The sequence below is a fragment of the Lemur catta genome, chromosome 1 (genome assembly GCF_020740605.2).
Source record: "Lemur catta isolate mLemCat1 chromosome 1, mLemCat1.pri, whole genome shotgun sequence".
Taxonomy (NCBI): domain Eukaryota; kingdom Metazoa; phylum Chordata; class Mammalia; order Primates; family Lemuridae; genus Lemur; species Lemur catta.
In genome coordinates, this window is record NC_059128.1 from 216,500,227 (window position 1) to 216,524,641 (window position 24,415).

At 37.2% G+C, this 24,415-nt stretch overlaps 1 pseudogene across 1 annotated transcript; it reads left to right on the forward strand.

Moving 5' to 3' along the window:
• Positions 1 to 7,972: 7,972 nt before the first annotated feature.
• Positions 7,973 to 8,431, forward strand: LOC123630394 (annotated as a pseudogene). Its single transcript, XR_006732668.1, has one exon. The product of XR_006732668.1 is annotated as a ubiquitin-conjugating enzyme E2 variant 1-like (transcript).
• The last annotated feature ends 15,984 nt before the right edge of the window (positions 8,432 to 24,415 follow it).

The following is a 24,415-nucleotide window of genomic DNA, read 5'->3' on the forward strand; positions in this document are numbered from 1 at the left end:
TTATTCATTCATCTACTGATAGACATTTGGGTAGCCTCCACCTTTTGACAATTGTGAATAGTGCTGCTATGAACATGAGTGTACAAATATCTATTCAATTTCCTGCTTTAATTTCTTTTGGGTATATACTCACAAAGGGAGTTACTGGATCATATGGTCTCTAACCTACTTTTGATGAAACTTGGAATTATCAGTTTTCTCAAAGCTATATGTAGATGCCCAGACATGATTACTGAGTCCCTGATTTTCTATGTCTCTTTTATGGAAAAATCTGCTATTCCTGGGAAAAATCCAAGGTTGTCCTTAAATATCCCAATTTCAACTACTTTACCTTCTCTGTGACCCTGCTCCTTGCCCACATTGATTCCATCCATAGGACCAGGATTATTTCAAGAACTAAATTTTTAGTCACTTTAGTTTTTGAAAACCTTAAGTTTCCCCTCTAAGAGTGGAGCCCCACCGCTGTGGTTTGAATGTATTTACCCCTTCAAAATTCGTATATTGGAAGTGGCTTAATACCAACATGACGGTTTTAAGTGATGGGGTCTTTTGGGAAACGATTAAGTCATGAGGGCTCTGTCCACATAAATGGATTAGTGCTTTTATAACAGAAGTTGGAGAGAGCACCCTAGTGCATTTTGCTCTTCTGTCCCTTCCACCATATGAGAACACACAGCATTCATCCCCTCCAGAGGACACAGCAATAAGGTGTCACCTTGAACGAAAAGAGCAAACCGTTGTCAAACACCACATCTGCCAATGCCTTGATTTTGGACTTTCCAGACTCTAGAACTGTGAGAGATAAATTTATGTTATTTATAATTTACCCAGTCTAAGGTATTTTGTGATAGCAACAGGAATGGACTGAAACACCCACCCTGCCTAACATGAACTGATTCTCTCCACTGATCCTCCAGGTGAGTTAAGCAGGAATGATGAACCTAAGGGTCTGTACCTATGTTTAGGGTTTTGGGGACTGTGTTGAACTGGGTGATATGTTTACCTAAGTTGGCAAATGCAAATTGCAATCAAGAAAAGAATCCAGAACTCAGAGTAAGAGCAGCAGAAATAGGTATCGGGATTGAGACATCAGGTAAAACCAGGTGCAAGAAATTTTCCAGGGTATCAGCAGGTGAGTCAGTAGAGCGAATGATGAGTTGAAACAAACAGTTGGAAGATGTAATGAAAGAAAGTTTTTATGGGGTTGTTTTCTTTGCATGCTGACCCCAAGGCTCAGACAAGGTTATGCATTTGAGGGCTGGACCTTGCTTGGAAGTTTAATAATGTGAATGTAGAGAACTCTAGAATGACAATTGTTCCTTGCTCACTCCCAAAACTTCAACCACTGACTGACACTACTGTTTCCTTAGTCAAACTGTGAACTGGAGCTCAATGACAAGAAAGCTGCATCTGCTTCAGGCTTGGTTACAGATGGAAATAAGCCTGCCCTAAGCATTAGTAATCAGGGGCTTGGACCTAATCTGGTTTAAATTTATGCTACCTCTGTAGTCTGAACACTTCCAAGCCAAGAATTAGATGAATATAGTCCAGACTCATAATGTCCTAGGGCACTTTGCAGAAACAAATGCAAAACCTCCACCTAGGTCACTCAGGATTCCCAGGTAATGTTCAGTGAGATAATGACTGAGATACTTTAGGAATTGAAAGAGGCATTTCATCTGGGCCTGAGAATTAAAGGGGAAAAACACAGCAATTTAACGTAAGTTTTATGTAACACGGGAGCCCTTGTAAGGAAATGAAGACCCAAAGCAGCAGTATCATAGAATATGTACCCCCTTAAGTCTGGCTTCTTTCATTCAATGTACCTTTCTGAAATTTATTGATTTTATTGTGTGTTATAAATAATTTATTCATGTTGTTGAATAGCATTCCACTCTCTGAATAGCTATTCAATCAATGATGGGCATTAAAGTAGTTCCCAGGTTTGGGCCATTATGAATAGTGCTGATGCAATCATCCCAGACTACGTCTTCTGGCAAACACACGTGCACTGGAATTTATATGCCATGGCAAAGGCATATATTCAGCTTCAGAAAATGTTGCCAAACATATTTCCAGAATATGCGTATTAACCTATATTCTCACTTAGTAGGCTATGAGAATTCTGGTTTCTCCACATAATTGTAACTTCTCCTACCTATCATTTTTGAGCACTTAAAATAGTTACTGTTCAGTGAGTAGGCAATTTGCATAGATTATCAATAATCCTCTAAACAACCTTTCAGAGTAGAATCAAATTTTCTTTTGGCAGAAAAAGACATTTATGTCAATAAGGTTAATAAAATTTTCAAGGTCAAAGAGCTGTTATTATCAGTGCAAGGACTCCAACTGAGGTCTTCCTGATCATATAGTTTCATAATCTTGATAGTTTCATAATCTTGATATTATCATAATCTCATTAGTAGAGAATTTAACAAGATAATGCCTATGGCAGCCATCCGTAAACCTCACTATTCAATAGCCACTGTTGCTTCAATTTTTATACTTTCCTACATGTTTTATATATTATCTGTGTAACAGCTTTGTGAGGAGATTTTATTCTATTTTACAAATAAGGAAAATGAGATTCAGAAAACATAGGGAACATTCATGAATTCATTTTGAATGAAATCTCTAGGTCAGAGTACATAAAATATAGCATGAGAGTCATTTGAGGACAGGGGCTCTTTTGTTCACCACTGCATCCCCAGAGCCTGGAAGAGTTCTGGCATATAGGAAGCATTCAATAAATAATTGATGAGTAATTAAATTCCTGGATGAAAGAATAGCCAAAAAGGTTTATATGAATATGTTTCTCTAACCAATAAGTGTAGTGTGTAGACAGTTCCCTGAACCTCAGTTGTCTTCCTCTAATCCTTTGTGGAAAGAAAATGTCCCTCTTTGAGAAAGTGTATATTAATTTTATCAAATTTTTTTTTTACAGGATTGCTTCCAAAACCAGGAAAATCAGCTACTTTCCTTTTTTAGAAGTGAGCACTGTGAAGTCAGAGATATATTTCAATCTAAACACTACAACTTACACATCTCAGAAAATTTGTTCTCTCATCCACCCATTTAACAAATATTTTCTCTCTTCCAGGGACAAAAAAACATTCAATGTGCTGGGGATGATTTATGAAGGAGGAAACCATATTTCTTATCTTTATAAATGTTACAGTTACATATACCATACTCCTTGGGACTCAAGTTTCCTAATCTATAAGTTGGAATAATTTTTTTTGTTTTGTTTTGTTTTATTTTGTTTTTTCTCTCTCTTTTTTTTTTATTTCAGCTCATCATGGGGGTACAAAAGCTCAAGTTATATACAGTGTCCATGTCCCGCCCATCCCCCTGAGTCAGAGCCTCAAGCGTGACCATTCTCCAGACAGTGTGCCTGGCACTCACCATGTAGTCATACCTCCAGGCCCAGAAGAAAATCCTAAGAGGGTAAATGCAAAAATTTTATTCCCCTACAATGCCGTTGATATAAGCTAAAAAGCCAGGGTAAATTAATGTATGTTTTCAGAACTCAGGATAGTGATTACTCTTAATGGGGATGAGGGCATAGTGATTGGGAGGAAACATGAAGAGAGCATTTGGGGTTCTAGATATGTTGTTTCTTTATTTCATGCTAGTTATAGAAGTATGTTCATATTTATGAAAATTTAGAGAGTTATCCACCCGTGAACTTTTCTGCTGATATATTTTACTTTAATAAAAAGTCAAAAATAAAAAAAAAAAGAAAGAGGCATTTCAGATTCAAAAAAACAGTGGTGTTTTTCATAATGTTGTTAAATGGTTCATATAAAATTTCCACAAACAATTCTTTAAATATAATCACAAGGGAAAAGTTACAACAGGCAAATTTATATCGCCCAATCTTTGTAGATTGTGGATATTAATCTTTTGTCAGATGTATAGTTTGCAAATATTTTCTCTCATTCTGTAAGTTGTCTATTTACTCTGTTGGTTATTTCCCTTGCTGTGCAGAAGCTTTTTAATTTAATTAAGTCCCATTTATTTATATTCATTGTCGCTGTTATTTGCCTTTGGGGTCTTAGTCATAAATTCTTTGCTTAAGCCTATGTGTAGAGGAGTTTTTTCTATGTTTTCTTCCAAAATTTTTATGATTTCAGGTCTTACATTTAAATCTTTAATCCATCTTGAATTAATTTTTGTACATCATAAGAGATAGGGATACTCTTCCATTTTTCTACATGTGGATATCCAATTTTCCTGGCACCATTTACGGAATAGGGCATCCTTTCCCCAGTGTATGTTTTTTTCTGCTTTGTAAAAAATCAGTTGGTCATAGCTATATGGTTTTATTTCTGGGTTCTCTATTCTATTCCATTGGTCTGTGTCTCTAGCATTATACCAGTACCATGCTGTTTTGGTTACTATAGCCTTGTAGTGTAATTTGAAGTTGGATAATGTGATGCCTCCAGCTTTGTTTTTTGCTTAAGATTGCTTTGGCTATTCAGGTTCTTTTCTGGTTCCATATGAAGTTTAGGATTATTTTTTATAGATCTGTGAAAAATTATGTTGGTATTTTGATGGGTATTTCATTGACTATGTAAATCACTTTGGGCAGTATGGACATCTTAATAATGGCAATTCTTCTAATCCATGAGCATGGGATATCTTTCCATTTGTTTGGGTCATCTATGACTTCTTTCATCAGTGTTTTGCAGTTCTTCTTGCAGAGATCTTTCATCTCTTTGGTTAAGTATATTCCTAGGTATTTTATTTTCTATGCAGCTATTGTAAATGGTATTGAGTTCTTGATTTGACACTCAGCTTGACTGTTATTTGTATATAGGAATGCTACTAATTTGTATACATTGACTTTGTAATCTGAGAATTTGCTGAATTTATTCATCAATTCTAGGAGTCTTTTGGTAGAGTATTTAGGGTTTTCTAGGTATACGATCATATTGTAGGCAAACAGGGATAGTTTGACCTCCTCTTTCCTGATTTGGATGCCCTTTAGGTCTTTCTCTTGCCTGATTGCTTTGGCTAGGAATTCTATTTCTATGTTGAATAGAAGTGGTGAGAGTAGCCACACTTGCCTTATGCCAGTTTTTAGAGAGAATGCTTTCAACTTTTCCCCATTCAGTATGATGTTCATGGTGGGTTTGTCATATATGCTGTTTATTATTTTGAGGCATGTTCCTTCTATGCCAAGTTTGTTGAGAGTTTTTATCATGAAGAGGTGTTGGATTTTATTGAATGCTTTTTCTGCATCTATTGAGATACTAATATGTTTCTGTTTTTAATTTTGTTTATGTGGTGAACCACATTTATTGATTAACTTATGTTGAATCATCCCTGCCTCCCTGTGATGAACCCAACTTGATCACGGTGAATGATCTTTTTGATATTGAGTTTGCTTTGCTAGTATTTTGCTGAGGATTTTTACATCTATGTTCATAAAGGATATTGGTCTGTAGTTTTTTGTTTTTGTTGTGTCCTTTCCTGGCTTGAATACCAAGGTATTATTGGCTTTGCAGAATGAGTTAGGGGGTATTCCCTCCTTCTCATTGCTATAAAATATTTTCAGTGAAATAGGTCACAGTTTTTTATCTGTTTGTTTGTTTTTTGTTTATTTTTTAGGCTGGTAGAATTCGGTTGTGAATCAGTACAGTCCAGGACTTTTTTGGTTGGGAGGTTTTTATTACTGTTTCAATCTCACTACTTATTATTGCTCTGTTTAGCATTTCTATTTCTTCCTGATTCAGGCTTGGGTGGTTGTGTATTTCCAAAAATGTATCCATTTCCTCTAAGTTTTCTAGAATGTGTCTATAGAGGCTTTCATAGTAGTCATGAATGATATTTTCTATTTTCATGATAGCAGGTTTAATGTCTCCTTTTTCATTTCTAATTGAGCTCATTTGAATCCTTTCTCTACTGTTTCTGGTTAATCTACATAGTGGTCTATTGAGTTTATCTTTTAAAAAACAAACTTTTTGTTTTGTTGATCCTTTTTATTGTGTTTTAGTTCTCCATTTTGTTTAGTTCTGCTCTAAATTTTGTTATTTCTGCTAGTTTTGAGTTTGCTTTGTTCTTCTTTTGTACGTTGAATTATTTTTCATGCTGTAAACTTTTGGAAAGAGGAAAGGCAGCAATTATGAAGGAAAAGGAACGTCTGAGTGGGATTTGTACTGTTAATTCATGTGTAAGGCCCTGAATACTCCGTGACTAGAATTTGGAACTGCAGTCTTGGGCCTCAGGGAACCTCCCAAGGTGTAGTCCCTGTCAGGTATCCTAAATTATATCACTCTGTTATCCCTTATTATCTCAATGCTGCCTCTTCATTTAAATTCTTCAGATTAACTCTTCAGTTGGACTTTCTATATAAACTTTTATATTAGTTTTAGATGTTCTTTTTCATATAACTTTAGAATCTATGATTCAGTATCTCCTGCCTCAGCTCAAAACACTAACTTCTAGGTGTTTATCAAAGAGGAGAATTAAAATTATGAAAAAGAAATGACAAAATTAATACAAGACTGATTACTACTTTCTTGTTACATTCTTAAAACTAGTTAACATACTTGCAGAGTCACAGTTGTGATTATCATGATCAATGGCAGCTAAAATGGCAAAATGAACTCATAACGTTATTACTATAGCTATACAGGAACAAAATAGACCACTCCATTGTATGAGAAATAGGACCCAATTCAATTGTGGCTTCTCATTTACTGAAGTCTTACTCAGAAAGGAGAGGGAATGCCCACCCAAGCAAGAAGAATCTATATAATAGGGAGAGAAATGGCTATACCACACCAGATGTTTACTAATTATTTTCAAATGAAATGGACTAGAATGAGTTTTAAACAAAGATAATCTGGGAGGGTTAAATAAGGCTCATTCTTAACTTGACTTCCTAAGTAGGGGTAATAAATTCTAAAGGGTTCATCATTGCCTCTGATGCAATCCTCCTTCCAGTTCTTAAGCCTCAGACCACGTCCCTTCCTTTTGCCACAGAAATCATATTCAGTATCTCTATAGCCGGGTACTGGTAGGCTCAGGAACTCCTCAAGCCTCACTTTTATATCTCCCCTTCTTCTGTCCCTATGTAGAACTGTTTCTCATCTTAGCTCACTCTCCTTGGCTTTCTTGGTTTGCATCTGGTATAAAATGACTTAGTACTTCCACCTCAACACGTGATTGATAGTCACATCAGATGATGCCTTCAGGAACCTCAGAACTTATTTAAATCTGAAGACACCTTTAATAAAAGGTTTAGGCCAAAACCCAACAATTTTGACAGACTGTACCTCTACTCTTCCTAGGAGAGCAGTTAATTCCAGAAAAGCATAGACATAGACCCTATTCTTTATGGATAAACTAATTCTGGAGAAGCTAATTCCAAAAAGCACAGACCCTCTTCCTTACATAGGAACAATCAGTAAAAGCAAAGAATCTGGGTAAAATAAGAGGTGCAAATCAAAGGAAATAGACCACACAGAAGAATAAGAGTTGCTCTCCACCTAAAACAGATGGACTGGAAGAAGCAGACAAATTAAGAAATGATTTTATTCATATTCTTGACAAAATTCACAAGGGTGCTCTATCTCTAAAGATAAAACAAACAGCCCTAAAGAGGGAACTCTCTGATATCAAGTAGAATTTTTATGGAAGTATAACAATGATTTCTAAGTTAAAAACTATGACAGAAGTGGTAATATGAAATGAACGGTTTTATTGCTTCTCAGCCATTTGGCTAAGATCAAATGCAAAATGGATACTTTTAAACAATGCATTTCTGAAATATTAAGCAAATACAAGAATGTTTTTTCTTAAGCTCAAAGATCGGCATGACATAGAATTTAAAGGATGTAGTATTCTCTTCACAACTCTGTTGACATTTTTTCAAAAGGTTAATATCCTTGATACGTAAAACATTTGTGACAAACTAAGAGAAAAGAACAAAATCAAAAAGGTGTAACCGGCCAGACTTCGAGCGACAGCGACACAAGATGGCAGCCACCACGGGCTCGGGAGTAAAAATCCCTCGCGATTTCCGACTGTTGGAAGAACTCGAAGAAGGCCAGAAAGGAGTAGGAGATGGCACAGTTAGCTGGGGTCTAGAAGATGACGAAGACATGACACTTACAGATGGACAGGGATGATAATTGGGCCTCCAAGAACAATTTATGAAAACCGAATATACAGCCTTAAAATAGAATGTGGACCTAAATACCCAGAAGCACCCCCCTTTGTAAGATTTGTAACAAAAATTAATATGAATGGAGTTAATAGTTCTAATGGAGTGGTGGATCCAAGAGCCATATCAGTGCTAGCAAAATGGCAGAATTCATATAGCATCAAAGTTGTCCTGCAAGAGCTTCGGCGCCTGATGTTGTCTATAGAAAATATGAAACTCCCTCAGCCACCTGAAGGACAGTGTTACAGCAATTAATCAAAAAGAAAAACCACAGGCCCTTCCCCTCACCCCCATTCGATTTAAACAGTCTTCATTTTCCACAGTAGTAAATTTTCTAGATACGTCTTATAGACCTCAAAGTACTGGAAAGGAAGCTCCCATTCAAAGGCAATTTATCTTAAGATACTGTAAATTATACTAATTTTTTGTCCATTTGAAATATATAAGTTGTGCTATAACAAATCATCCTGTCAAGTGTAACCACTGTCCACGTAGTTGAACTTCTGGGATCAAGAAAATATTATATTTAAATTGGTTCCCATCATAACTGGTGGGGCACATCTAACTCAACTGTGAAAAGACACATCACACAATCACCTTGCTGCTGATTACATGGCCTGGGGTCTCTGCCTTCTCTCCTTTCCCTTCCTGCCTCCGTCCCTCCCTGCAACAGCCCTCCAGCTTGGGGGCTTGTTAGAGTAGATGAGATGTTAAGGTTTCAGGTCGCAGCCTGTAGGACTACTGCTGGGTGTGTGGGGTGCTTTGCCTGCACCCCTGGTTTCTTTCTTTAAATCTTAAATGATGCCCCCTTCCAAGCCATCGTCCCCTCCTCACTCTCCTCCACTCCCCTCCACTCCCGCCCTTGGCCAAAGCATAGATTGTAACCCCTCTGCTCCCCTCTGAGATTGGCCTTCAGTGAGGAATTCAGGGCTTTCCCCATATCTTCTCTCCCCCACCTTTATCGAGGGGTGCTGCTTTCTCCTCTTTCCTCCTCAAGTCCCTCTTTGCACTGTCATCACCCAACACTTTCCATGACACTCCTTGCTTTGGCCAGAAGCCATCAGGTAAGGTTGGACAGAGTCTCTGACCTCCCTCGTTTAGTTTTGGAACCGCATTTATTCACTCTACCAGCCTGGGAAATGAATATGGGGTCCTCAGCCCTGCCACCCTCTGCTGTCATCATCAGCTGATGCATTTTTTAGCTCAGGTTTTGATAAGGTGAAAAGAACAGTCACCAGGGTTACTCAGACCTGCCAGCTCTCAGAGTCCTTGGTGGTTAAACTTGGAGAAAGCCCACATGAAGACACTCCTAAGCACACACGATCCCTCTGAATTGTTTTATTTTCCTGTAATTGCTTTTGCTTTCAAACATTGAAGAAGTTTTGAACAGGGCTCTCATTTGGTCATCCTTGCAATCCATTGGGGTCTATTTTGGTGTCTGACAACTGGAACAAAAAGAACCTTGAATTCAGTGCATACTTTGGTTTTGGTGCTGCTGCTTCTCACGATCCTCAGCAGGGATCCAGAAAGAACTGGGTGTGCACAGCAGATCCCCGAAATTGGCAGGCTTGACTTCCTGGCAAATTGCTGCATTTTTCCACTTTCTGTTCAGGACCACTAAACGCTGAAATGTGGATGCATACCAAAATAAAAGCAATTCATTGTGTACTAAAGTTTTTTTTTTTTTTTTTAATTTAGTATTTGTGTAAAACCACCTTTTGAGCAGCAACTGTCAAAAGTCTGAAAAGTGATTTCCATTCATCTTCTTCTGGGGAAAATGTTAGTTCTAAGGATTTAACATCCTGTAAGCAAAGTTTAACATAACAGTATTCCATAAGCAGCCTTTTTATTGTCAGACCATTGCCTGATTTTAATGTAATAAAAAAAGTGTGTGTTAATATATAAAAAAAAGGTGTAACCAAAGACCAGATTACAGATGCTGTAGTCTCTGAAATAGTGGATGGAATAGGACTTTTCTGCAAAAAATTTGAGTTGCGTAGTGAGGGGCTGAATCCAGGGAAGCAGAAGTGAGGAACTGGGCATATTGAAATAGGGGAGGAGAAAGAGCCAATGCAAGGGTGTGTAACTGAGTTGGCCACCACCATGGGCAGTGAGGCTCAGTCCCACTGGGATGTATTCAAGAGTGCACAGAATGCTCTGAATGGTCCACTTAAGGATTTTGGGGGAGAAGAATCTACTTTGTCTTCCAAACCCCTCTGGTTGAAAGATGTCCTAAAGCCACTAATTCCCCAGCCCTTCTGAGCTGTTTGCCAAGTAGAGTCCTACTGACATCCCACTCCACAGTGTTGGAGAAGCCGCGGGAGCAGGAGCATAGAAGGCATTGAGTGCCAAGTGGATCTGGAACTGCCCTGGCTAGAATTGGTGAGGCCGAGAGGTGTCTGGTACAACAAAAGATGAAATTACATGAGAAAAATACACCTGAAAATTGTTCACCCTCACTGATACAAATGAATGCAGATCACCACATTAAAAATCTTTTCTTCCAATAAATTAAAAGCGATTTTTAAATGATAAATCTTAATTTTTAAAGATGTAATGAGAGGCTGGTCCTAGTATAGTAGTGTTTATAACTAACTGATCACAACCAGTTACAGATTTCTTTGTTCCTTCTCCACTCCCACTGCTTTACTTGACTAGCCTTTAAAACATAAAATAAAAAAGATGAAGTGAGAGAGGAAGAGTTTTCTCCCCACTGCTAATAGAAACACATTTATTAACTTCCTGGAACCAAATTAATGTTATAAATTGTTATAGGCTAAACTGTGTCCCTTCCAAATTCATATGTTGAAGTCCTAACCCCCGCTACCTCAGAATGTTGACTGTATTTGGAGACAGACCCTTAAAGGGATGATTATGTTAAAATGAGGCCTTAGGGTGGACCCTATTTAGCCTGACTGGTGTCCTTATAAGAAGAGGAAATTGAGCACATGGAGAGATATCATGGACACTTGCCCACAGAGGAGAGACCATGTGAGGACACAGCAAGAAGGCAGCCATCTACAAGCCAAGGAGAGAGGCTTCAGAACAGACAAATCTGCCAACACCTTGATCTTGAACTTCCAGCTTCCAGAATTGTGAGAGAATATATTTCTGTTCTTTAAGCCACCCAGTGTATGGCATTCTGTTATGGCAACCCTGTCAAGCAAATACAAGACCATGAATCTTAACTATGTTCAAACACCGTGGCCACCACAGCTAGTTTCTCTCAATACCCATTTTCCTTTTCCCTTACTAATAGAACTCAGTTTTCTTGTTTGATTTTTGGAGAGTACAGCAATGTGCCCAGCACTAGGCTATGGACCATGATTGGTTTAAGCCAATTCTGAAAATCCTATTCCTGATCCCCCAGCATTTCTTGCAAGCAGGGTTGACCACGTAACCTATTTCTGGGAAGTGAGATCAAGGGAAGTGTGCAGTGGGGCTTCTGAGAAAGGTTTTGCTTTCATGATATAAGACGATAGATGGAGGCAGTGTACATATGCCCTCACACCTTGTTCTGCCTTATGCTTCAGATACAGATGTCATGTGGTACCTATCTTTGCAAAGCTCAGGCTTTACATTCTACTAAGTAAGCAATTTCAGTGCATCAGAGGGTCTCTTGTCCAATAGTTTTAACATATGCCCTTGGAATCAGTCTCACTGGCCTAGCTTAGGTAACATGCACTTAACTGAACCAATCATTAGGACCAGAGGAATGAAAAACTCTGATTGACCCACTGGAGCAGTATTCTGACCCCTAGACTATGATGTTGATGTCAGCCTTAGCCAAACCTCATGGCTCAAAAGGGGGGGGCAGGAGGGGTAATTTCCCAAAGGGAAATTAAGGCATTGATACCAGAAGATGGAGGAATGGATGCTGATCAGGCAAAGACAACTAACAACTAATGTCCTTTACAGCTGACTAACTCTTTCTTATTACCCCTTCAGGTCTTAGCATGCCTATTATTTCCACTATGAAGTTTTCCTGGCCATCCCAATATCATCAACTCTAGACTAGTTGCCCCTATTCTTTTTGCCTATACCACTTGTACTTTCTCTATCACAGCACTTTAATACTGTGTTATAATTGCCTGTTTGCTTCTCTGTATTCCTGATTAGACTACAAAGGTTATTAAGGCAGAAATCTTGATTATCTCATTCACCATTGCATCTCTAGTGTCTACCAGAGTGCCTAGTACATAAAAACACTTGATAAATATTTTCTGAGTGAATGAAAATCCACTGTTAAGTGCACATTTGGAAGACGAATATAATTGAAAATGCTTTCAAGCATATGAACGTGATTGGTACTATAGAGAGAATGGACACACTGGTCTCCTCCTACCACACCCATATTCTCATTAATTTCAGTCCCTTAAGGGAGGATGAATTGATACATTAGTCAGAATCTAGGACATTCATTGGGCTACATTTACCAATATTCCTTAAAGATTAGCAACTCTATTTCACTCTTTCTTTCCCTTTTGCAGGTATAGACAGGGTTTGCCTCTTTTATGTAGAACCAGCCAGGTTTCTTTCTTCTTTCCCATCCCTTTGAAATCTGCAACTGAACAGAAAGTTATGTCAGAACTTACCTTGCAGATTTCTGTTCCTGAAAATGCATACTGATCTCAGAATTTAGAGTAAAGGTGGGGAACTAGAAGCTTCCATCTTATCTCAAGTCTAGACCATGTGCTCCAGCATGGTTTGCAAGAAGGCCCTGAATGGGAAGTTACCGAGCTCTCACATATCTATTAGGAAAGCAGTATTTTGTTTCTCATTCCCTGATGTTCTTTGTATCTAGTTTCCTTTTTGGGGAAGCCTATAGGTACAAATGTTCATGACATAGTAAGAGTTGAGTGTTTCTTCATTTAGGATATAGGAGAGTCACAGATACTACACTAACCTCACAAATACTCGAACCTCTCACTGATTCCTAAGAGGCACCAGCTCGCACAGCACTTCACATTTCTTCATACAACCTCTCAACCAGTACAAAGGAGATTCTTCACTGAACAGAAAACTATAGACAAGGTGGGTCTGGCCTGAAAAGAGATTGTCTAATTCTTACACAGTGCTAGTTAGTCTTGGTGTTATTCTTTTAGTGCCAAGTACAGTGCTTTTGATAGGAAACACGACTCTGCTCCCATTGAAATACAGAGAACCATGTGGGAATCACCTCGTATTTGCAGGGATAACAGATATGAGTGGGAGGGTTTTTTGTATTTTAATTTCTTAAACTTTTTTTTTTGGTACACCTTTAGTGAAATTTCATTAAGCAACTCCTGGGTATGGATTTGAGAGGCATTACAATTTTTTAGGAGCCTCATAGCTATCAATTAATTAATTCAACAAATATTTACTGAGAAATTCCAATGAACCAGGCCTTTGCTAGACTCTGGGGATGCAAAATAGGTAAGGAGCTCCTAAAGGAGCTCACATTCAAGTGGAGACCAAAGACACCTAAACAAATAGTTAACGATATAACATGATCCTGGGAAATAGACTCAAACTGGCCTCTGCCCAGATTGACTTGCCTTATAAAATCCTGCAAATCTTTTAAGGCCAACTCAAATCCTGCTTTCTCAAGAATCCTTCAGTGTTCAGTTCAGTCAAAACAAATCTCTCTTTCATCTCTCTCGCCCTCTAGTTTATATATTAACTAACATTTGCATTTATGTCTCTCTTTCTCCCATTTGATTTTACATTCTTGAAGGACAGAAGCTGTATCTTAGCCATACTTGTATTCTCTAATTTGGCCAGCATGGTCTTTTCATGAAATAAACACTGAATGTTTGTTGACTTGAAATAAACTTTATCACATTAATCAGATTAGTCTTCATGGCATTTCCAAATACATGGTTCCTCTGTTATAAAACAGAAAGGGCAACAGATATAATATATTTCTAGTTAATAGTTTTAGTTTTGGTAAGAAATTGTTTGCCTGGACTCTAAGAAAAGAGTAAATGAGGGTTTTAATTTTAGTATCATTATAGTACTTGTATGTTGCTTCCATTGCAAATAAGGGAAATATACAGAGTTTTAGACACTATTTACTGTCGTTTAAAATTTAGAAAGAGAGTAGAACTTCAGACAATTTGAATACAAGTTTACCCTGTAATGTTAATGAACAGAATATTTTGAGCAATTATCATTGATTGTATTTGGGAAGTTTAGATAGGAGTTACAGGGTAGGAAAGCAGGAATGTCAGAAATAGGTGTTGAAATCAAGTGAAATAAAGTTGGTGTCAGAGATAGGAGTTGAGATAATAGAAAATAAAGTTGGAGACGTGGGGGTGAGCAAGAGCATGCCGAGAGCCTTGAATGAGAGGAAGAATTCAGCACCAGATATAATATTACTATATTAATGTAATAGGAGGCCATTGAAAGTTCCTGGTGAGAGGAGTAGCTGACTGCAGTTATGGCCTTTAAGGTCACCTCCCTGGGCCTCAGTTTAAAGTGAGGTCTATCAGGAGACAAACAGTTCCATGAAGGATTCTGTAGGTTTTTTAAAAAATCTAAATTAATAGTTTTTTTAGAATAAAATGATAAAAATATGTTTTGGGAAAACAAAGCATAAAATGGGTTAGGAGGAAGAGATCATGAAGACAGGAAATCCAGTTAGGAGCAGAAAGAGGAGCTGAAGGCAGACATTAGGATGGAAGGAAGAAGAAGGGACAGGAAGTGAGAGTGACGGACAACTGAAGCAGCTCCATCTGCCAAGATGTCAGGTTACCTCTGAAGAGTCTTTTCATTTGCCAGTGATTCATCCTGTGTTGAGTTTTCTTTGAACTTCATTTTCCATTTGTTATTACTGATTACAATAATAAAGGACTGATTTAGCACCCTCACCATATGTTAAGGCCTTGTAAACAAACATAAATGACAAAGATGTTTCTTCTTTGAAAAATTCTTTGTGATTTTAATTTTTCACACACTCATGAAATACATCTGAAAGGGTTGGTGATTAAGATAATTTAGTATTATTGTTTTTCAACATATTCACTTAGATTTCGAGCATGTTTAGATGTGGAGTATGCCAGTCAGAGTATGAAGGTGTAAATGATTTCTTCAGTACTTTGCAATAGTTTCCACACAATGCCTAAAAATAATGTTTATAGGTGCCTAGGCAAAGGATTTTAATCTTTGGTCCAGGAAAGCAAGTTTGCAATCTAAAATAGTACCTGAGGAGATGGATCTTACCTTCTAATGAAAGAGAGGCAATAGGGACTGAAATTTTCCTACAGTATTTTGTAAATTTTAATTTTTAATATCAGATGGGGTTAACTTGCTAGAAATCTCTGAACTATAGTTCATGTAAGGTAAAATTTTCATGTTTATTTCATTTTAGTCCATTCCTTAGTTTTCAGAAAATAAAATATATTGAAATACATGGATAAAAGGAGAATATTCAAGACAACAATAATAAACAACCAGCTGCATTCCATTTTGGAGTTAGGATTTTAAAAAAGACAAATTGTTAAAATCTGATTGCTCTTCTAGTCTATGTCAAAGAAATAGAATCTCTAGATTCTAATAGAGCTGAAACTATTTTCAAAAAATTATTGTTTCATTATTCATAGTCCACTGAAAACATGCTTAAAGCCTAACATTTTCCTGGTACCCAGATATGAGATGATAATATTAAATAAAATATGAACTTGAGGAGTATCTAAACAGATATTTGCTTTGCCAATCTTGCAAAATATTTTCCCCCTTTGCTTGGGTTTGTAGGACATCTTTCTGCCATTGTCCTTGAGTTGTTAATGAGTCATCTGAAACAAACTGTGGTATGACAGAATTGTGTTACTTAAATAAGGTATAAATTAGGCAAGTTGTAAACTTGGGCATTTTAAGATTCCACAGCTTATTATTAGTTCATCTTTATTTCTTCTCCATTCCAGAGCCAGTACTTTTTTTTCCCACTGAGATCCAGGCTTAATTTGGATTAAAATTGTCCAGGAATCTACGGAAATTTGCTTTTCTAGAATCTGCTTTCAAAAATATTCCAGAATATAACATTTTCAGAGATAAACAGTCTTAGGTCCTATTTCCTTTGGCTTTAACTCAAGTTTTTCCTTTTGCTGAATCTACTATTTCTCTTACAATGGCAAGCATTTTAATACACTTTCTTATAATTCTCTTGCTAGCTCTTCCAATCCCCCCCACCACCACTTTCCCTTAAAGGACCACCTATCTTATTTCATCTTGGAATCCTATTATATTCTTCAGCAACCAGAGGAACATACACATTAGCATCTTAAATTTCACAGTTACTACAAGCCAAAGACTCCAATGAACATTACTCCCACACCTAGATTTGATCTCACTTTGCACTGCACCACTTGCTTAAAAGCAGGCACTCTATCCAGGCCACTCTAGTAATTTTCCAAGTCAGCATAGGTTAAAATATTGTCAGTTCAAGATTCTACTCTCCTCTCCTCCTTCTTCATGGGATAGCATTTGGAACTAGAGGAGATTTGGATGCTAGGCATAGGCTGGAGGACTGAAGGTGAGTTGGTGGTCCCTGACAATATTTATATAGTGTCTGTTGCTAACATATAATCTGTCTTCTACCCCTGGGTTTTGCATGGTGAAAACTCTGGTAAGGAAAGAAAGTAGTCTCCTTCCTTGACTCTGTGCCAGGGGTGATACTTAAAAGATTTAACTCCACATTTCCCAGCTGGTGACTGAAACATCAGACGTTTTTAAACGTAACTTTCCTCACTTCTTTTAAAGAACTTTCTAGTGGGTAGCAGCTCTCACCTTCAGGAGATTTTACATTCTATATGTGGATGTAAAATTTTGGATCTCTGCTTCACCATTTGTTAGTTACCAGGAAAATTCAGGAGGGAACTGTCCTCAGGCCTCTTCTATTCGTATTTATTATTCTGTCATCTACCTGCTCTCTCCATAGCCAGGAGGTAAGAGGACTATTGCAAGAAAGGAAATTGTTCTCAAAAACCTTCAGCTGGAAGCTGGTTCTGGTTCCCAAATTTCAAAAGGAAGTTTTTCTTTGGGTTACCTATTCAGCACTTTAAATTCCCAATTATTTAAGCACATAATTCTTTTCTTCACTCTCTGCTAGCAGAGATTTTTTTTTTCTTTTCCTTTTGTATAAAGAAGGTAGGGGAAAGCAAGAGAAAAAGAATTGGTGCAGCTGGATGGATGGTAACCATTTTTGAATTCTTTACTTCACACCCAAATCCTTGATTGTTTACCAAAAAACCCCTCTCCCAAATTTGGTGCTTTTGTTCACTGCTCTTGGCAACTTCTTTCCTATCCATCAAAGGGACCCACATGCTTCAGTATTCAAAGGAGAGGAGTCATGGAGGAGAGGTACATGCTGATTAGTATCATCCGAAAAAATGCTCAACATCCCTAATCATCAGGGAAATGCAAATCAAAACCACAATGAGATATCACTTAACTCCAGTGAGAATGGCCTTTATCAAAAAGTCCCAAAACAACACATGTTGGCGTGGATGCGGAGAGACAGGAACACTCATACACTGCTCGTGGGACTGCAAACTAGTGCAACCCCTGTGGAAAGCATTATGGAGATACCTTAAACAGATTCAAGTAGACCTACCATTCGATCCAGCAATCCCTTTATTGGGCATCTACCCAGAAGAACAAAAGTCATTCTACAACAAAGACACCTGTACCCGAATGTTTATAGCAGCACAATTCACAATTGCAAATATGTGGAAACAACCCAAATGCCCATCAATCCATGAATGGATTAATAAACTGTGGTATATGTATACCATGGAGAATTACTTAGCTATAAGAAATAACGATGATACAACATCTCTTTGGTTCTCCTGGAGAGAATTGGAACCCATTATATTAAGTGAAGTATCCAAAGAATGGAAAAACAAGCATCACATGTACTCACCAGATAATTGGTTTCCCTAATCATCACCTAAATGCACATCGGGGAAGGATACCAATTGGATATCAGACTGAGACAGGGGGGGGGGGTGGGGGGGAATGGGTGTGTGCCTACATGATGAGTGCATTGCGCACCGTTTGGGGAATGGTCATGCTTGAAGGTGCTGACCCGGAGAGGTGGGGGGTGGAGGGGATGGAGGTATGACTACATGGTGACTGCCAGGCGCACTGTCTGGAGAATGGACACGCTTGAGGCTCTGACTCAGGGGGATGGGCGGGACATGGTCAATGTATATAACCTGAACTTATGTACCCCCATGATGAGCTGAAATAAAAAAAAAAAAAAGGTATACTTTGGCCCCAGCTGAGGTTTATGATGGAACCTAGCAAGATTTTTGATGGAGATGCTGATGATAGCAAAGAAACATCACAGGATTTAGGTAAATGTCTAATAAGGTAAATGCTTCTCTAGAAGGATAATGAGTTTCAGCTGTACTTTGGTCTGGGTAAGAGAAAATTAGTGTTGTTTTTTAGAGCTAAATTGTGTCTCATACTTAAAAATGTTAACACAGTGGGAGCTTTGGATCAAAGAACTGAGACATCATTTTGCATAGAATGCCAGAGCAGATTCTACCTACAGAAGGGCAGAAAGGCTGTTTGCACAAGTGGATACCATAAATCCACTTGGTACTAATGGCATGCAATGAAAACTCTTTTCAGAAGAGAGATTTTGTGCACAAAGAGCCCCAAGGGAAGAGATAGCAATGGAAACATCCATCAAGTAAAGAAAGGGTGTTTAGAAAATTGCTCTTCCAGCTCCATCCATCATACTATCAGAGACTGCTGTGTTAATCCATTTACCACCATTAAGCGTGAGCACAAAAACAAAATGCATAAGTATTCCTTGGGGAGACCTTTCAACAAAACTTCTGTGGAGGCTAATGTGGACAATAGGGAGTTCCTCATGTCACATTCAAGGAGTATTGAGTGCAAATTACACACCAACATGCAGCTGCCGGTGGTTTTTCAAATATAAGTCACCTCTTAATTTTTCTAGGGAACATTGTTTTCTCTTCCTTCACAGCACAAGTTTCGATTTGTGAATACATGCTATAACTCCATTCCTGCCTCTTCAGTGGCATATGAACTTGCTGTTATCCCAAGGGTCAAAAACAAAATAAGGTCTTAGTTCTCTGAACGCCACTTCGGTTTATCAGCTTTTCATATATAAAAAGGGGTGTTAATTAGAAATACTGCAATGATTATAGAAAAATCTTTTATAATATTACTTTCTTAGAGTTTATCATTGTCCAAAAGAAGGAAAGCAAATGCCAAGTGCTTACTGTGCTATTAAATGTTATCTATTTCAATATTAATATCTTGATAATGGAAATAATTCCATTTGTTTTACAGTGCTTTTCTTTTTGTAATAGTTCTTTCACACCTTTTATTTCATGTGATCCATTTATATGAATGTTCTGAAAGTTAAACACTTCCTAACTCTATCGACTAATTGTTCATTCAAATATTTGAAGAAATCTATTTTGGTGAAAGATATATAAAATTACAAGATAAAAACAACTTTTAGGCACATTATGCTCTGGCCTCTTCAATGGAGCCTTAGTCATGTGTGATACTGAGTCAGAGAGAAAGAAGCTATGCCTTAAGAAATGATCCAGAGTGCAACAGCTGCTTTGGAGAGCAAACTGGCCGGCAATGTCACACCATTTAAAAGGGTAATTTCCCATAGAAATTAGTATAGACAAGTTATTCATTTAATTATAAGATAAATTCTCAGAAAAGAAATTTAGTTTTAAATCTCTTCAAGAAATATGTAGGCTACTAAAATTCACCTGTAATAATAATCTGCACATACTATGTTAATGTTAGTGTTTTCAACTTTTTTGGATAGAATCTGTTTTTTTTTAATATAAAATATTACATAGATATGATAATACATGTAGTTTTATGATTTAGTGACTGGGAGAATTGTAAGAACCACATATTTTTAATAAATTTAGCAATATGTTTATAATAATTTATATTTAAATAATCACACCATAATTTACATGTTTTGGGTAAAATTACCTGTGTCTATAGCTATGCTTGGTTAACATATAGATTCATTTTTTTTTAAATTTCAAAATACTAAGGGAGTACAAATGCTTTAGGTTACATGAATCACTTTTGTCATGCCTGAGTCCCGGCTCTGGGTGTGCCTGTCACCCAAATAGTGTTCATAGTACCCATTAGGCAGGTTTTCCCTCTCCACCCCCTACTGGTTGATTTCCACTGAGTTTTACTTACCTCGGTGCACATGTGTGCTCATCAGTTAGTTCCAATTTAATAGTGAGCATATGTGGTGTTTGTTTTTCCATTCTTGAATTTTCAATTCCTGAGATACTTCGCTTAGGAGAATGGTTCTATACAGATTGTTCCAAAAGGTATTGATTTGTCTGTTTTATGGCTAAGTAGTACCCCATGGAAAACATATACCACATTTTATTAATCCATTCATGAATTGATGGGCACTTGGGTTGATTCCACATCTTTGCAATTGTGAATTTGCTGCAGTAAACATTCAAGTGCAGGTATCTTTTTGATGAAAAGTTTTCTTTTCCTTTGTGTAAATCCTCAATAGTGGGATTGCTGGATCAAATGGTAGGTTTACTTTTAGTTCTTTGAGGAATCTTCATACTGTTGTCCATAGAAGTTGTACTAATTTGCAGTCCCACCAACAGTGTATAAACATTTCCTTTCTCTCTGCATCCACACCAGCACCTATTGCTTTTGGACTTTTTAGTAAAAGCCATTCTGAGTGGGGTAAGGTGATATCTCATTGTGGTTTTCATTTGCATTTCCCTCATGATTAATGACATTGAGCATTTTTTCATATGTTTATTGGCCATTAGTCTCTCTTCTTTTGAAAAGCTGTTTGTGTCTTTTGCCTACTTTTTAGTAGGGTTGTTTTTATCCTGCTGATTTGCTTGAGTTCTTTTTAAATCCTGGTTATTAGCCCTTTATCAGACGTATAGCTTGCTAATAATTTCTCCCATTCGGTAGGTTGTCTATTTGCTCTGTTGATTGTTTCCTTAGCTGTGCAGAAGCTTTTTAGTTTAATCAAATACCATTTATTTATTTTTGTTGTTGCCATGATTGTCACTGGGGCCTTATAGTATAGTTTGAAGTCTGGTAATGTGATGCTTCCAGATTTGTTCTTTTTGCTTAAGATTGCTTTGTCTATTTGGGCTCTTTCCTGGTTCCAAATGAAGCATAAAATTATTTTTTCTAGATCTGTAAAGTATAACTTCAGTAATTTAATAGTAATTGCATTGAATTTGTAAATCATTTCAGGTAGTATGGACATTGTAACACTGTTGATTCTGCCTATCCATGAGCATGATATGTTTTTCCATTTGTTTGTATCCTCTGCGATTTCTTTCCTCAGAGTTTCATAGTTCTCCTTGTAGAGATCTTTCACCTCCTTGGTTACATATATTCCTATGTATTTTATATTCTTTGTAGATATCATTAATGGTATTGAGCCTTTGATTTGACTCTCAGTGTGATTGTTATTAGTATACAGAAATGCTACTGATTTGTGTACATTGATTTTGTATCCTGAGACTTCACTGAATTTATCAATTCCAGGAGACTCTTGGAATCTTTTGGGTTGTCTAATTACAAGATCATATCATCAGCGAAGAGCGATAGTTTGATCTCCTCTTTCCTGATTTGGCTACCCTTAATATTTTTCTTTTGCCTAATTGCTCTGGCTAAGACTACCAGCACTATGTTGAATAGAAGTGGTTACAGGGGACATCCTTGTCTTGTTCCAGTTCTTAGGGGGAATGTTTTCAACTTTTCCCCATTCAGTATGATGTTGGCTGTGGGTTTGTCATATATGACTTTTATAATTCTGAGATATGATCCTTCCATGACTAGTATATTGAGGGTTTCTATAATGAAAGGGTGCTGGATTTTGTTGAATGCTCTTTCTGCATCTATTGAGATGATCATATAGTCTTTGTTTTTGCTTTTGTTTATGTGGCAAATCACATTTATTGATTTATGTATGTTGTACCATCCTAGCAGCCCTGGGATGAATCCCACTTCATCCTGGTGGATTATTTTTTGATGTATTGTTGAATGTGGTTTGCTAGTATTTTACTGAGGATTTTTGCATCTATGTTCATAAGGGATATGGTTTGTAGGTTTTTGTTGTTGTTGTTGTGCGTGTCCTTTCCTAGCTTTGGTATCAAGGTGATACTGGCTTTGTAGAATGAGTTGGGGAGGATTCTCTCCTTCTCAATATTATGGAATAAGTTCTGTATTATGGATACCAGGTCTTCTTTGTAGATCTGATAGAATTTGGCTGTGAATCCATCTGTTCCAGGGCTTTTTTTTGTTGGGTTGTTTTTTACATGTGTTTCGATCTCACTATTTGTTAATAGTCTGTTCAGGAGTTCTAACTCTTCCTGCTTGAGTCTTGGGAGGTTGTGTGTTTCCAGGAACTAGTCTATTTCCTCTATGTTCTTTAGTTTATGCACATAGAGATTTACATAATATTCATGGATGATGGTTTGAATTCCTGCAGTATCAGTTGTAATGTCACCTTTTTCATTTCTTATTGAGCTCATTTGGGTCTTTTCTTGGTTAATCTAGAAAGAGGTTGGTCAATTTTGTTTATCTTTTCAAAGAACCAACTTTTTATTTCAGTAATTCTTTGTATTTTTTTATTATTTTCCAATTCATTTAGTTCTGCTCTGACCTTATTTCTTTTCTTCTGCTGGCCGTGGGTTTGGTTTATTCTTCCTTTTCTAGGTCCTTGAGATGTGACATTAGGGTGTCAGTTTGTGATCTTTCTGTCTTTTTGATGGAGGCATTTAAGGCTATGAGTTTTCCCCTGAGTAATGCTTTTGCTGTGTCCCATAGATTTTGACAGCTTGTGTCCCTTTTTTCATTCAGTTCAAAGAATTTTTAGATTTCCATCTAAATTGTTTAGTAGCAGGTTGTTTAATTTCCATGATTTTGTGTAGATTTGAGTGTTTCTCTTATGATTGATTTCTAGTTTTATTCTGCTCCTCTCATTCATTACTTCATTTGCATAACATATACTCTGGTGAGGCTGAACTCATCTTAGTGAAGAGGAGAGAGAAAGAGTTTATGTAGCTTGTGAGAGATGAGACTACGAGTTCTCATTTATAAAAATTGCCCTTTTACTTTGCAATTGCATTATACAGAAAGTGGAAGTTGTAACTCATTCTACTAAGTAGAAAAACTTTAAATGCCATTTTTCAAAATCTTATTATAAATAATATTTATGTCTATTAGAGTATAATTAGATTTTTATTCTTTATTGATTCTGGTCTTTATACCAGATTATAATAAATGAGTTTTTAGGAATTTTTGTATCACTTGAAAGACTCTTCAAGTGGAATTCTGCAAACCATGTGTGAATATTGCATAATAACGGAAGTATATTACAGGTCGACCATCCCTAATCCCAAAATCTGAAATTCTAAATACTTCTGGTCCCAAGCATTTCAAATAAGGGACACTCAACCTGTATTGCAAAATATACTCTAGTGTAAGTGTTTCCCCTAACCTGATGCTATTAAAACAGGTAATTCCCCTATGAAATCCTATGACCTCCTATGAAGGATTCCAGGAATCCTTCAATAAATAAAAACAAGTCTTGGGCACTCCAGCCCTTCTCCTATTATTTTTCTGGAAACGTCTAATTCAGTGATCTTGATTGGGTAGGTGGTGGGGAGGAGAAAGGGAATATTTTCCAATCTCAACTAAGGCCTCTGCTATATCTAAGACCTCCAGGGAATACAGTCCTCCTTTGAGAATCAGAGGACCAGAGATTTATAATGCTTAGAGATGACTGATGTCTTAGACAGGTTGGAGCAGGAGCATAAGCTTCAGTCCTACCCTTAATATCTCAAGTTAAAGAAATGCCCACATAGCTTTGGACTTTGTGGTTCTGATACTTTTCCTGATTCATGCCTGACTGTGGGACTTGGCAAAGTTAAATTTCCACGACTTGATTCTCAGCACTCTTTAGCCAGGGCTTTTACCTGCCCTTAACTCTTCCTACTATATTATATTTCAGGCCACCACTCTGCCTGACCTGGATCTACCAGCCAGGTGGAGTTAGTGTAATCCCCTACAAAGGAGGTTTATATAGCATTAGGACTAAATTTTCATTAATTTGTTCACACATATTAAATTAACACTAATGGTTATGAATGTTGTCTATAGAGCAAGACTACTTGGGTTCATATCCCAGCTCTATCACTTACTAGCTGTGTGACCTGGGACAAGTTTTAATGT